General features: G+C 43.0%; 1 protein-coding gene across 1 annotated transcript in view; it reads right to left on the bottom strand.

Annotated features, from left to right (window-relative positions):
- The window catches only part of LOC138304188 (sulfotransferase 1 family member D1-like), a 153,308-nt gene extending 146,220 nt beyond the window's left edge, over positions 1-7,088 (bottom strand). Inside the window, exons 1-2 of the mRNA XM_069244036.1 lie at positions 6,955-7,088; positions 6,727-6,809 (exon numbers count right to left, since the gene is read on the bottom strand). The gene's annotated coding sequence lies outside the window, so the exon portion shown is untranslated. The remainder of the gene's footprint in view (positions 1-6,726; positions 6,810-6,954) is intronic.
- Positions 7,089-12,599: the final 5,511 nt, after the last annotated feature.

Genomic DNA, 12,599 nt, shown 5'->3' with positions numbered 1-12,599 from the left:
GAACCAGCAGGCTTTCTTGCTGTTGGGCCTGATGGGATGGGTTTTCAGAGGTGCAAGGTTATCAGCGCAGTTGGTGATCCACTGTGTAAGGTTGTTGGCTGCTTGGTTGGGGTCCGCTGAGCTGGCGGGAGGGTTCTGGCTCAGTGATGTGGAGAGCTGGTCGGTGGTGATCTTGTTCCAGCTCCTGCGGGGAGCCTGTTGTGGGTGGTGGTGAGTCGTGGTTTTTCTGAAGCTGAAGTGGACGCAGCTGTGGTCTGTCCAGTGGAGTCCGGTGGAGTGGCTGAAGGAGATGTACTTGCTGGAGGAGAAGACTGGGTCAAGCGTGTGTCCGGCGTAGTGGGTGGGGGTGTTCACCAGTTGCTTGAGTCCGAGGTTGGCGAGGTTGTCCAGCAGGGTGGTGGTGTTGTTGTTGTTGTTGTTCTCCAGGTGGAAGTTGAGGTCCCCTAGGAGGATGTAGTCGGCGGAGGAGAGGGCGTGAGGGCTGATGAAGTCTGCGATGTCTTCGCTGAATTGTGTGCGGGGTCCTGGGGGTCTATAGATGAGGGTGCCTCTGAGTGTGGTCTTGGGGTCGGTGTGAATCTGGAAGTGGAGATGTTCGGCAGCTGTGAGGGTGTCGTCGGAGTTGGTCGTGATGCGGATGGTGTTCTTGTGGACAATGGCGATGCCTCCTCCTGTCTGGTTGATGCGGTCCCTCCGGGTGATCTTGTATCCGTCCGGGATGGCGATGGCGATGTCGGGCGCTGAGGAGGCGTTCATCCAGGTTTCTGTGAGGAAGGCGACGTCTGGAGATGTGGTGTCGAGCAGGTTCCAGAGTTCCACGGCGTGTCTGTGGATGGAGCGGGTGTTAAGCAGGATGCACTTCAGGTGGTTGCTGTTGGTGCTTGGTTTGGCGGGCGCGGTGCGGGTCTGGATGCAGGAGAACTTGCAGGATTGGCAGGTGAAGGGTCCGTGGGTGCGTCTTGGGGCGGCACGGCAGCACCCTGGGATCCGGCCGGTGTTGAGTGCGATGAGGGTGGCGGCTTCCTAGGTCCGGCGGGTAGGCTCGCAGCGGCGGGGGCCAGGGGGTCTGGCGCTGGGCGCGGTCCAGGCGCGGACGGGCGCAGACGGGCTTGCGGGCTGCGCGGCCTCCATATGAGGGGAAGAGGGAGGGAGGAGCAGCTGGGAGGTGGGAGCGGGCGGCCAATGGGGAGCAAGGGGGCGGAGCTACCGGAGTGTAGCGGCGGGAAATAAACGGGCGGCGATGGGGTGACGCGACGAGGCTGGAAGAGAAAAGAACACCGTAAGGGCAAAAAGGTAAAAACAATACAATACAGTGGAACAATACCAGGGGCACAGGCACTCGGGGTACAGAAGAAAGAGCGGACACAGGCACTCGGGCACAACGAAGAGGAACCTGGCGCTAGGTCACTGGAGGCGGGAAAAGGCAGTCAGGGCACAGGAGCACAGGGCACAGGAGCGAGATCGGTCACACTGGAGGCTGTGAGGCGGAGAGGGGAGCGACCTGCCTGAGAACCTTTCCAAGTATGACTACCACTGTAACTAATTTTGTTCATAAAAGAACCCAAAGTTGTGAGATCAGTGATGTTTCAACAACTATCCCAATTTCAGACATGGTACAATATTAGATGGAATTCAACTGAAAGAAGATGTAATGCTTACAAGTTGCATAACTGTATTATTTAACAGCTTAGAAAAAGTTTCCACACAAGTAGGGTTGCACCTGGCAGGTCTTTTGGCTGTACCTGCATTTTAATATCTTGGCAGGTGCAAAAATGAGACAAACGTGCTAATGTTGGTAATTTCCCCTAATCACTACTTACTTTTAACAGTAAATGTAAGAAGAAAACATTTTAGAATGTGTTCTACAGCAGAACCTTTTTACCTTAGTACATCAGCCTATATCAGTGCATTGAAAAGTATTTTGTAAAGTGATTTTAGAGGTATTCACGCCTCCCCCCACCCTGACAACAATGCCAATAATGAACTAAGAGGCAAGTTATTAGTTCTGTACATCCTTAGGATGGCCTGAGATGCTATTATACATAAATAACATTATAATTTATTAAATCAAAGACAGGAGAAAGTTTTGTACAGCTCACATCCTGAAGTCTTGTATTTTGAGGTCCTCTTATCTATCATAATGAAGCTAAAGGAGAGAAAGTGAAATAAAACAAGGATCACACAATTTGGGCAAGTAGAGAAGCCGGGATTGATTCACGGTTTGTTGGTTTCACATTATACAGTTCAGCCACTAGATGTACATGCCTCGTGTCCCTTACGCCCACCTTACTGCCCCTCGACAGCCACCCTGCTGAGATCAGTGTGGCCCTCGGTCAAATCACAGACTACATTTTTTGGCTTCTGGGAAAATGTCTGCGAGAACCCATGAGATAAGCCTTATGGATATTGCATAGTGTAGTGAATTTGATTTTAGCATCCAGTAGGAGCTTTATGGTGGGATTAGGGGGGACTCCACACATCACACTGCTGTATTTTAGGTGCCACAGTGTCCCATGACAATACGTGGGATTGAATCAATCTGAGAGGCGTTCTGCAGGAGGGAAACCTTGTTGTGAGCAGAGAAGCATGACAATCCCTTTACCCACAGCACTGGTTTGGGTGGAGATAAATAAATCGTCGGAAACGTGGATCAGACCTATGTTTGTAGCCTTGTGCGTGGTGAAGGGAGTGAATCCGAGGCAGAATGGCCAATTGAAGGGGAAGGAGTTGCAAAATGTCCACTGATGGTCTGGGATTTTGGGACAGTTTGGCGGTGCCATATGTGCCAGCTAGAAAGGACATGCATGTGGGCCCTTTTTTTGGGTCCCGTGGGTTGGGGCGGGCCCAACAAAAGTGTCCACACTTTTGCTGTTTCAAACTGCCCCATCTGGCGTGCCAGACTGCGACACTTGCCGGACTCCTCTCCAACACTGAGAATGTCTGCCCAGGAATAGCGTTTCATTTATTTTTATATCATCCGATGTGGGATGGGATCAACGTAACTGGTGACATCGGAAAGAAACTCTGATTTATTTTTCTAGACAAACATACATGTGCGTGCCTTCACCATGCGCCTAGAAGTGTATCTTGGCTGGATCAGTAGCTGAAGTAGGGGCTCTTGTAACTGTTAAAGAGTAGGAGGAAAGCCCCGACCTCGCCTGGACACTGCACTGTGATGCCTTGGAGGATGGGTCTGAAAAATACATGAATGCTAATTAACTTTGATATGAACAATACAGTTTAAAACAAGTCCAGAAATTCCACATCATTCTTTCAGTGGGCCGGGAGACAGGAACAAAATCAGAGCAGTTTGTGGTCGTCGTGGAGTGTAACAAGGCGTTCCGTGACTGAAGGCTGTGGAGCAGCGGGACATGTGTAGTTCAAGGGCTCCATGCCCCTAAAATCGGTTTCTCGTGGAGTATTGCATGGCTCCTAGAATATTAGACTGAACATTGACTAAGGCCACTGAATTAGCATGAAGGTGAGCCCATGATGACTTAACAAGCGACCTACATCAGAACCCGAGGGGTACAGGAATTATACCAGGTGCATCCAAAATAGGCTTAAATTGACCAGTATAAAAGCAGTCCCTCTTACAATAATATTTGAAATAAAATAACATGGTCTCCCGTAACGCTTTAAGGGCATGGATCAAACCAGCCCTGCCTTCTGGCTGCAACCACATCAGTTGAGTCAACAACCTAGGCGCTCCGCACTCTCCTTAATAAAGGTATTGATTTATTAATCAGCGCCGGTTTCTCATTAACATCTAGGCACACCACAGCACCCGAGAAAGTTTCAGTACCAGAGGCGGGACTGGAGGAGGAAGTTCAATAATTAGCTGTTGCGGAGAAAGAGTATTAATCTTTTGAGTACCAAGAGCAGGAGGAGCGTGTGGGGCTGTATTGACTATCTAATCTTAGTGGGGCGACCTGGTAGTAGATTCACATTACAACTGGTTTTCACAAGGTTGTTACAAACTGCTTCATTCTGATAGCTTAATGTGAAATAAAAGGTATGGTAACTGCCTACCCAGAAGATTAAAATACTCCCCACTTTGACTCATACCTCCAGTATCACTGAGTGAGGTGCCCATTCTGGAAGAGTTCCTTTCACACTCCGGTTTCCCTTCCATCATCCATCTATCCTTTTATCCTTCAATACACTATTTCCACACGCAGTTCTTCCATGTCCTTTCATCCTCGATCTATAAACCAGTCAGTTTTGATTCCATTAACCCATTTATCATTCCAGCCTTCCATCTAACCACTGTTTTACTATTCATCTATCCATGCATCTATCATTTAACCACTCTTCCAATACATTCTGACACCACTGCATTTTTTTTAAACTGGCCAACCATAATTTCACCCATCCTTTCATTCAAATACCTTTTCACCTGTCCAAGCATTAACCACTTTATCCTTCTTTCAATCATTTATCTATCCTTTCAAGCTTCCATCTGTCCACACACCCTTCAATGCATGCATCCATCTTTTCATCCATTCATGTATCCATCTATATTATTACCATTCCATCTATCCATAACTTCACTCACCCATTCATCCATGCCTCCTTTTATACATCCACCATTTCATCATTCTGTGTCCAGTGTTTCACCCATCCAGCCTTTCAGAGTTCTGTTAATCATTCTACTCTGCTGTGCCTTTAAGTGACATAAAAGTTTTAAATCTGAAAAGGATAGCTAAAAGCCATAAATATTGTAGGTATAAGTTCCAACAAGAAATTAACTGTGCTGGAAACCGGTTTGATGGCATAAAGAGATGTGATAATGGTTCAACCCAACCTAAACGGTAGAGCGGTCCAGAGTGTTGGTTTGCAAAGTAATGGCTCACTGGTGTACGAACAAGGACGAGAATTTGCTAGTAGTCTGTCTCCAAATGTGAAAAGTATCCCTAGAAGTCAACACAATGATGGTAGTCTACAACAGCGTTTCTTACCTACTTTAGATATGTGAGGTAGATACTGAAAGGATTAGCCTTAGTGATGGTGAGGACGATTCAGCATTTAACAATACCGTGAATATGGGGGTTTTACAACAGAGTGAACAAACACGTTGGTGAAAACCTCAAGTGTGGAAGGAAGATTATTTGTAAAGTTGTTTCACTATAATGTTGCTATACTGAAATACTTGTGCAATTTCACAAGTTTATAATAGAGGAATTATTCATATTAACTCTGCTGGTTTAAACTGCCAGATGTGATTTTCTCTATTGTTTGTTCATTTTTTATTTTTTAACTAGTATCCAATGTTACGAAGTTTAATGTTTTTTTAATGTTTCATTTTTTTTCTATTAACGGTGCAGAACCAACTCCTGTGTGTTTTTTGGGGGGATTTTCTATTTTGTTTTTTCATATTTGGGGCGGGTTTGTGACTGTTTGTGTCACTAGGTTTGTCAAACATACATATTAAATTGCTGCAAGGCAGATACTTCATGTGCAATTCATTCTACCTAGTGTAAGCAACTACACACACATCCGTGTCCAAGTTCTCCCCTCCTTCATTTGAGAGCTGCAGGCTCTGAGATTGGCCATGGGGCAAGTAGTGCCAAGGTGAACCATCAGGATTCCATATTTTTGGCAGCATTGAGTTAATGGATCCCTTTTCCTGGTGTTAACGGGTGACATACATGTAGGACTGAGAGAAAGTGGCAAATGATTACACTGCCTGGGTGTGTAGTGGGAGTCAAGAAAAGTACTCAGAAGGGCAATAGAGAGTGTAGGAAGATTACTCAGAGATGTTTTCCACCCTTGAAGTATGGTTGTTTCAGGCACAGAAATGATCCACTGAAGGGCTAAAGGGAATAACAATAAACTATCAAGTGAGAGATTCTCACATGGATCAAAAAAGGTTAGCCAGCACAGGTTCATAGTAGGGTACTGACCATGCATTAGAGGTATGACAGTTTCACTAGGTTTGGGTTGATTGCAAATATGCTCAAACTGGGTTACTAGAGCTGGTAATAAAGCAGAGGACAGAGAACTGTTCGAAACACATTTGCCATTTAGTTGTGTCAAAAGTTAACAAAAGTGGAATGCTTACAGCCCTGTTGGTTGTAGACAGTCTTTTATTGCCTGCGAAATGCCACTGCATAGGATCATGGTGCCTTTGCTCATCACTGAAGTTTATAATACATTTAGTAATGGGGTGGCTAAATAGCAAAATATTCACTGTTCATCCACAGTCTGTCAAAATAGTCACCCACTTAACGAAAACCCAGACAAAAAGATCCCAGTATCCCAAAGTTCCTGAACTGACTTATACTCTCGGTCCAGATAGCTTTCTTGTTGGAATCGCCAAAGGAAGCAGTACAATAATGATTTACTGCAGTCATTCTTGATCCGAGCCACCACAATTAAAATAGTATTTAAGTAGAGTATACCTTTACTACAGCAAGAACAGGTGTTCTTTTGCCATATCCACTCGCCATCATTTTACCGATCTGGAGAGTGTTTCGCCGGCCAGAAGCCAAACCAAAGACATATCTCTGTAGGCGGTGCAATAGCCACCGGAGCTATCGTGCTGGTGTTGAAAGGTGTGACCTAGAGACACTACAGATATCCCTGCGACGTGCACAGTAATCCACAGAGGTATGGAATTGCATATTTGGAGCATACAGTCATTAACAATCTTTATCGATCAGATAGACTAAATAAATACATGGGAACATAACCTTTCTTTAAAAAGTTAATAATCAGCTGTACCTGTTTTGCTGCTGGACTGTGGTGCTGTTGGAGAGTGGAGAACGGCGAAAGGTAGTAGAGAGTTGCGGGGGCTGGGGAAGAAACTGAGAGAGAACATATTAATAACACAACTTCAGCACTCGGTTTACCTTCAAGTACCGCATGCCCCTTTGACCCAAGTTGATTTCTTTCCTACTGTCACCTCCCCAGGTACACTAGGACCCGGTCACTCGCTGACCGACGACTCACCTCTGAAAGTGGAACTCCCCTAGGCAGCGAATGGGCGCGTGCGTCCCTTCAGCTCTAAAGGCGAGCACGCAGTGGAAAGAGGAGCGGCGAACCTGGCGGAAGGTGAAGACAATATCAGACTGGAGGTACGCCAACCAAAGCACAAAGGTCAGGGTTATAAGTAGAGCCGCACCAGAGTACACACACGCGCTAAAGAGCGGCGTCACAGCCGTGGCGGCCCTCAATATTTTGAAGAAGGGTGGCACCAAGTATAGGGGTTGCACGATGACTGCCCACACGCATTCACAACCTTTTTGACGAGGTTGGCACGTGTGCGGCTGCGAAGAGCATAGCCGGTGGCTGGCGCGCTGCACAAAACAATGACATACATGTCAAGAGACCCGATTCAGGCGGGAGACCATGAACGTCAAGTGACATCACATGACCTTTGACCTTCAATTGCACACGCACATGCATTCTTACACATACCCACATCTACACTTACACATGTACTCTCTCTCTCACATAAACATACATGCCCAAAATGGTATGCACAAAACATTCATTTAAAAGCACACTTATTTTATTTTTTTTACTTACCTCAGCTGCCAGGGAAAGCTATATCGCAGCAAATGGCACTGCCTGTTTTAATGCACTAACAATGAACAATAAAACATTATTCACCATTAGTGTAACACAAACGGTGAAAGAAAACAGAGTGGATCTCCAACCTACATCCATAAAGACCAGCTGCTACTGTTTTTCTGGCACTGATTTCCCAACTCTGAGGCCAGGGGAAGCAAAGGGCAAGCAAGGAGTCGCAACTGCGACCCCTAAATGACGTCCATGCGGGAGACTCACTGTTTTTTAAGCCAAAATGGATTAATTTGTGACTCTCTCGAATGAAAGTGCCTCTCCATCAACAGAAGTCAATGTGAGAAGTACATTCTCCCGATTATTATTTTTATAATCTCCCACTTTCCTCTTCTGAAATGTTGGCATGTATGCAGCGACCATCTAAGTTACAGCTACTTCTCAATACCTGTACAACCAAAAAAACCACACCAAAAGCAGATCTTTAAGTTACTGCAGCAGGGCTTTCACTGTGCTGATCTGGAATATCACCAAAGTGGGAAGGGTGTCAGAACTTGCATATTCACTCACCATCTACTTATACATTCCTCTCAGTGAGTTAAGCACACACTCTAGAGATCTGCCTAAACCGTACATGTTCTGTGAGTGATGAAAGCTTGTACCTGTCTGCCCTGCGGAATCTGCTCTGCGTGGAATGGACAATTACACTTGCTGTCTTCTGTGAGAGAGTGAAACTTGATTTGCTACTGCAATTCTCAATTTATTCTGTAAGGAATCAACACTTGCACTGCTGCTCCTCGATTTGTATGTGTCATGTGGACTACTTGCCCAATGTATGTCTTTTTTATGACGAAAGGGTGTTTCCACTGCTGTTGGCCCATCTTATAAAAACAAATGATATATTGAATGCACTTTCATAACATGCTGCATTAACCAGGGACAACTTTCCAATATTTGCTGTGGGATAATTCTAGGCCCGAGGAAGACACCTGTCACAATAGGGGCAATAATTGAATGCCAAAGCCTGTTGATGGAAATGGTAATCATGGTCCATTGCATGAATCTCCTGTTTTTAATCTTGTGCTAAGTCGACACCAGTAAAAAAACTTTTAGCACACTAACACAATTTTAACATAGGTCTAACAATTTAACCGAGGGAGAACATAAATGTCAACATAAGAGACATATCCTATCCCATAACTAGGAGATTGTACAACCAGTGAACAACAGAATCCTCAGATGCTTCCCAGTGCTAGATGTGGAGCCCATTGATAAAACATAACCACTACTGGGGCTATTTACAAAGGTAATTTACACATATGCGTAATTTACACGTCTAATTTCCTCATACACATTCGAGTAACATTAACACTTTTTGCTATTCACAAAATCTGAGTTTAAAGTTACTTTAAAATGTAGACTTCCATGTCATCACCCCCTGAAAAAGGAGGCATAGCTGACATTCTGAGTGTAAGTTACTATTGCCAAAAAGGAAACAGTAGTAAGACCAGCACTACACTATTTTAAACTATTTATTTCCAGAAGCACTGTAAAACTGAAAACAATTAAACTATACTGGCACTTTTGACTTCTGAATAATTTTCAGATACAAACAGGGACAGATTAAGACCTTCAGATGCCCTTAGCTCTTACAAGATGTTGGTGCCCCTATATATATATATATATCTAATTCAAAGTATAAACAATAATAAATCATAAAATAAAATGTTATTTTTGTAAATGAAACGAAACGTACAGTAAGATAGAAAATAATGTTTATTTTTGTATACTTCCACTTTATTTATATTTCAAAAGTTTTCTCCTACATTTTCTAATTGCAAAGTGTTTGATCAGATTCATGTATATCATTAACCTCTATTATTACTATTTTATTATTCTTTTTATTATTGTATATATGTATGTATTTTTTTTCATTTATTGTGGGACTCCTTTTTGTGGAACCTGGTTCAGCTCCACCATTTGCAGTTTTGCACCATATGGTTCATTACAAATCTGGCAATGGAAAATTTCTGTGGTGCCCCCTTCCCTTTGGGCCCTAAGCACATGCTTATTTTACCAAATGGTTAATCCAGCATTGACTGGGAAAATGAGGTGCTTTTACACATTATATTCCTGCTCCTATGTTATTACTGGCTGGGGAGACTTGAAGATTCAACACAAGTGGACTCTGCAGATTTTCTCAAACCTGTGGTGTTGGCAAATTACAGGGAATGCACTGTTCCTTAAAGTGAGGAACTGCAAGCAAAACATATGGAGAAATCTGATTTTGAGCACATATTTAGCCTGGCCACATGCTTCCCCTTTTCGGGATCCACTGAGCTAAAACAATGCAATAGTTTGTAACTGCCCAGCACCATAGGGGTAGAGAAACAATTACAAGTTATTTTGTCGGTATCGCCCTATGCAGAACACTTCAGAAATAGGGTGCTCCTGCTGAAGGATGCATTGTGGGAATGGCTGGTCATCTAAGAAATAAGTTAAGGATACATAAGCAAGCACTGTCCCATTCAATTTTACACATTAAGCAAAGTATCTTCGAATGAAATTCTTAATTTGTTTTAACCCAGACATGATATTACACGATGTGCATTGTGTGTTTAGGGTTTAGAAAAATGTAAGCAATGGGATAATGTTGTTGTGGATAAATACATCTGTTGAAGAGCAAGAGGTGCTAAATGAAAAAGGACCAGTTCGCTGTGAGAAGGAGCACAAATAAAGATGGCTGTTATTGAGGAGCAGTGTGGAAGTACCTGGGACTGAGTGAGGTCTGATTGGTCCTGAGGGGTCACATGTTGAAGTTCGAGATTTCAGTGACTACTTCCTCTCGGGAAATTTGAGAGATGTAGTTAGTTTAATGGATAGTTGGTTGTGTTTACTACTGTTAGCAAAGATGGTGAATGTAAGCACTGTACTCTTTAGAAGAATAAAGATAAATCTACAGTTAAACCAAACTCCATGTTTCGCAGTTTACACGTTTTTTACGTTTGTAAAGAGTTATCATTTAACATTTAGGGAATCTGCAGGCTGAAGAAAAAAAACATGATTAGTCTTACATTGAGATGACTGGAGTGCATTTAATTTCAGTTTTCATTGTTTTGTGTTAGGGGGTTTGGGTGTTATGCTTCAGTGAACTTAGCTACAATTATTCTACTATGCAGTCCAGTATCTCTTTTAAAATACCTACAGTTGAGCTGTTTTATGACAAAGTGTTTTCTAGAAATTTAGCAATTTGATAGCATTGTATATATTGAGTTATCATTACCCAAATCAGTGATAATCATTTCATTGGTCTTCAAGTGATGTAATGTTGAGTATGAGAAAGTGAGTCATCATCAAGTAATCTTTATTCAATTAATTAAACTAACAAAAGAGAAAGTATACAACATACAGTGAAATATAAAAACTTAACAGATGTTAAAAATGTGAACTAAAATTCATGAATGAAACAAACTCATACAGTTATATAAGGTACACCTTCTGATCTAGTAAAAATGGCAGTCATTGTGACTACAAACCCACTGTCATGCCTAGACGTCTCTTCCTTAATCGCAAGGCCCCATTAAAAAGGTTGCAATATTAAATCATATTTGATATTGGACGGGGATACTCTTGATTGTCTACCGATGTTGTGTATGTACCAGCATGGAACCATAATTCAGAAATTTAGTATGACAAAAAAATCTAATCTAGTTCATAAAAAGCCTTAGCCAGGTTTATGTTTTTGGTGGCATGGCCACAGTAACATCTGAGAGGAGGGATGACCAGAGTTCAGCATAAAAGTTTTCCTCAGTCTATAAGTATAAAAGGACAGGTCTAACTTCTACAAAGCCCATCCCTTTTAACAATGGGAGAATGTATCTTTGTCTTAATGACCTATAATAGTCACAAAACATGACAAAGTTGATAGTTTCTTGGGGTGAGAAATTATTGCCACTACAAGGGCCTGGATTAGCTACCATGTTGCAGCCCAGGGGCTCGGCTAAAAGCCAGTGCAAAAGGTTCAACCTAAATCTAGTAAGTAGAAACCGATGTTGAGGGATGCTCACTGCATGTAAATAGGGCTCCATTTCAGGATCAGACTGTAATAAAACATGTGCCCGAACCAATGGTTTGCATAGCTCCCTGGCTTCTCTTTCAACCTGGGCTAAGGATAAAACGTGTTTCTTCACCCAGGCCAGCTCCTTCCTAGTGATTGATTCTGGGGAGCTGTACAATTCAGGGCAGTTCAGCTTGATCATGACTGATCTAATATAAGTAAGCCACTAGCTGCTACTCTCCTGCTCCAGAGATAGACAGTCTTTAATAACTATTTGATTTAATTTTAATTCTGGATTGGTCCAATACTAAGGCACCTAAATTCTGACGTTAGGCACATAAAGGCAAGATGTAACATGCCTCCATTGATTACAGTATACTTCTCTATAATCAAGTGCAAGTTTAGGCATTGGTCAAGAGTGCCCTTCCCTAGCCTGAACTCATATTGTGAATTTGAGATGACTTCATTTTCAGACAGCCACAGAGTCAATTAGAGATATGGATCTCTTACATCTTAGGTCGGTTCTTATTCCCTTCTTGAAGACTGGAATAGTTATGGATTAGGACCATGTAGCAGGGAATCCCAATTTACAAGTGGAGTTCAAAACATGGGCTAGAATATTTGCCCAAAAAGCTGGATCTGTCTTAAAAGATCTGCCAGAACCTCACTGGAGCCAGGGGCCTTATCCTTGGACATAACTGCTATTGCATTGGCAATGTCTTCTTCTTTAAAAGACAGTTCATAATCATCCCAGACCTTATCTTCTCTAATGGCCGAAGGTTCCAGAGCCCCACACCCATATATTCCATTAAAATGGGACACCCAAGTGTCTGGCGGTATTACACACTGCAAAACGCTATTATTCACCCTATTAAAAAGCAGAGAACAGTTGACAATTTTCCAGAAGCTTGAACTATTCTTTAAGACCGCAGACTGCAGGCCTCGAAAAATCATAAAAATGTTACTAGACCAGCAGAGTAGCTTGAATAATCTAACTGTAGTGTACTTGACCCAG

Source organism: Pleurodeles waltl, chromosome 7 (assembly GCF_031143425.1).
Source record: "Pleurodeles waltl isolate 20211129_DDA chromosome 7, aPleWal1.hap1.20221129, whole genome shotgun sequence".
Taxonomy (NCBI): Eukaryota; Metazoa; Chordata; class Amphibia; order Caudata; family Salamandridae; genus Pleurodeles; species Pleurodeles waltl.
Note: the sequence above shows the minus strand (reverse complement) of the source record. Positions and strands in the feature narration are given on the sequence as shown.